A 3659-nucleotide genomic window follows, 5' to 3' on the forward strand; every position below is an offset into this window, starting at 1 on the left:
ATTGGACGTGTGCATAATTCATCAAATCTTTTCAGCTTTCTACTTTTTGTTTCTTTTTGTTTTTGGAGTGTCAGCAGAATCCAGTAGTAACCACCCTATTCTAAGGCCCCATTTTCCTCACCTAAACTCTTGAAAACCTTCTCACGAATTTCCCTGCTTCTATATATGCCCTGTGCAGTCTTTCTGGCACCCTGAAGCCAGAGACTTGTTATTTTTTTTTAATATATATTTTTAAATGTTTATTTGAGAGACAGAGAGTGAACTGGGGAGGGGCAGAGAGCGAGGAGGGCAGAGGATCCAAAATGGGCTCTGTGCTGACAGCAGGGAGCCCGATGCGGGACTCGAACTCATGAACTGGGAGATCATGACCTGAGCCGAAGTCAGACACTTAAGTGACTGAGCCACCCAGGCATCCCTGAAGCCAGAGAGTCATTATACGACATAGGTCAGATCATGGCGCTCCTGTGCTCAAAACTGTCCACTGACATTCTATCTCACCCAAAGTAAATTCCAAATTCTTATTGTGGCCTATGGGGTCTAGTGGAATTCTCTATTGCCCTTGCCCTCCCAAGACCTTTCTGATCCCAACATCCTCTGCTCCCCCCCTTGCCTGTTCTGCCCCATTCACTTCTACTCCTTGTTATCAAGCTGTTTTATAAATACTCCAAGCATGTGCTTCTGTCAAGTCTTTTTGTATTCTCACTGTTGGGGCTCCTCTTTCCAGGTCTACACATGCCTGACTCCCTCACCTCCTTAGATCTCTGCACAAATGTCTCATCTAAGGCCTTCAGTGCATAACTTCAGTGTAACTGCAATACCTTACCTTCTCTTTATATTTTATTTTCCCTCACCCTATTTTATGTTTCTTCTTAGCATTTATTATCACCTTACATTATATATGTGTCCTTTTTGTCTGATTATTTCCTGTCTACTCTCAAGAATGTAAGCTCTATGTTATCAGGAACTTGATTTCGTTTGTTGCTGTAGGTCATTCATTAGTGACTAAAATAGTACTTGGCACATAGTAGAAACTCATGTTTCTCAAAAAAAAAAATGAATAAGTGACTTATTGGTTAAATAAATAAATATATAAAAGGTAATTTCATACATAGGCTAAAATTTACTGTTTTCCCCTCTAGTTTAGTGCATCTAAAGGTGTAAAGACAGAGGTGTAAACAGAGACATCTAAAGGTGTAAAGAAGTCTAAAAAAGCTAGGCTAACATGAGAATAATATAATGGTTACTGTGGTATTCATCAGAAAATAGCTATGAATCTATGAGCACAGTTCCTATTTGTTTTAGAAGTGAATAGCCTAAAATACAACCTTAGGGATAAACCATCGACTTAATTGTACAAGGCAAATAAAAATTTATGAAAAGTTTGTGAAAAATTTAATTTATGAAAATTTTAATGTATAAAAAATTTAATTTATGATGCTTTTATTTGAGTATTTTTGTAACTCATAGATGTTTAACCAAGTGGGAATGAAAGGCACGAAAGGTTCACGTTTGAGGCTACACATGCAAAAGGCAAAACAAATCCTTGCCTTCAAAAGATCTCACCTTGTTGAGGTGACAAAATATAAAACACACGAAGGAACTGAGAAACACCTTATCAGAATAACATAATGAAAACATAATGAGAAATTAAACCAATAAATTCTAAGGAGTTGTCAAAGAAAGAGGCTATCAGGTATATCAGATGCATTTTGATTCCCTCATAACAGAGTGGTATGTGACAATAAACACAGAATAGGAAGGGAAAACAATGGATACGTTCATTCAAGAAGCATTTATTGAGCATGTAGTAATACCAGTCATATGTATGTCGGGCATTTAAAAAAATACAGTCTGTGTCCCCAGTCTATGTTCACCTAAATCAGTGATTTCATAGCAATGGGAAGCGTTCAGTGGTTGGCGTTTGATCAAAGAGTTATGGGGGGACAACAGAAGGGAAATCGCCTCTGCCTGGGAAGGAGCAAGACCAGGCAAAATTGTCACTGCAACTGAGACTTACAGGACGAATAGAAGCTGCCAAGACTCACACACTGTGTGAGTGACAGTGTGTGTATGTGCGTTTGTGTGTGCGTTTGTGTGCACTCCAAGAAAAAGGACAGCAAGTCCTTAGGTGAGGAGGTGAGAAGGAACTATTATGTGGCGAAGCTATGGACAGCTGGATGCTGCTAAAGCAAAATCCTACAGAGATCAGAAAAAAGAAAAAAGTCTCAGGCCAGATTAAGAAAGGCTTTGTTAATATTGCTGGAGAGCTTGAGTATGTAGTATGTATATACATACATATATATGTATATGGTTCCCATATACATATGTCCTCCCAGACAGAGGATATGCTTAATTTTTCTTTTTTTTTCTTTTTTCTTCCCTTCCTCTGTCTCTTTCTTATCATTTGAACCATTCTTAACTGTACAATTTAGTGTCATTAAATACATTAACAATGTTTTGTAACTATCACCACTAGCTATTTCCAGAACATTTTTATCATCCCAAGCAGAAAGTCTGTACCCATAAAATGGTTAGTCCTCCTCCTCCCAGGCCTTATTTTTAGAAATTGAAGTGATATGTAGACTATAAATTGGAATGAGAGGTAAATTAGAATAATATTGCAAATCTGATTTGAGTTGTTATGTTTTTAAGTTGTATTTTTAAACTATTTGAGGAAAAATCATGTTAGCTAGTTCATTTACTTTTTTAAATTTTTTATTAAGTTTTTAAAATCTTTGTTTATATTTTAGAGAGAGACAGAGCATAAGCAGGGGAGAGGCAGAGAGAGAAGGAGACACAGAATCTGAAGCAGACTCCAGGCTCTGAGCTATTAGTACAGAGCCCGACCTGGGGCTCAAACTCTTGAACCCATGAGATCATGACCAGAGCCAATGTCAGACACTTAACCAACTGAGCCACCCAGGCACCCCTTTAATTTTTTTTAATGTTTATTTATTTTTGAAAGATAGAGAGAGTGTGAGTGGGGAGGGGCAGAGAGAGGGAGACACAGAATCTGAATCAGGCTCCAGGCTCTGAGCTGTCAGTACAGAGCCCAATGTGGGGCTCAAACCCAGGAGCTGAAAGATCATGACCTGAGCCAGATGCTTAGCTGACAGAGCCACCCATGTGCCCCATTAGCAAATTCATTTTGATGTCAATTTATATTCAATAAGATTTGGGAAAAGTGCCATTTTTAAGCTCGTATGGGTGGAGAGTCCTATTTAAAAGCTTGTTTTAATGTGAACTCCTATTCTTCTACTTCTTTTCTCCTAGAGAACTGTTAGTCTTTAAAATGAACTAGGCTAGGGGCACCTGGGTGGCTCAGTCAATTAAGCATCCCACTTCCACTCAGGTCATGATCTCACAGTTCGTGAGTTCGAGCCCCACCTGCGCTCTGTGCTGACAACTTGGAGCCTGGAGTCTGCTTTGGATTCTGTGTCTCCTTTCTGCCTCTCTCTCACTCACACTCTGTCTCTCTTTCAAAAATAAAGAAACATTAAGGGTTTTTTAAATAAAGTAAAATAAAGTAAACTAGGCTAGTTTAGTGAAAAGCATTTTTATAAGTTTTTGAAAAGAAACATATTCAATCTTGTAATTAAGAAACTGAATTTCTGCTAGGGTTTATTTGATACAAATTCATGTTTACAATTGGTTTTAAT

Source organism: Puma concolor, chromosome B1, assembly GCF_028749965.1.
Source record: "Puma concolor isolate L17-30 chromosome B1, mPumCon1.1.hap2, whole genome shotgun sequence".
NCBI classification, from domain to species: domain Eukaryota; kingdom Metazoa; phylum Chordata; class Mammalia; order Carnivora; family Felidae; genus Puma; species Puma concolor.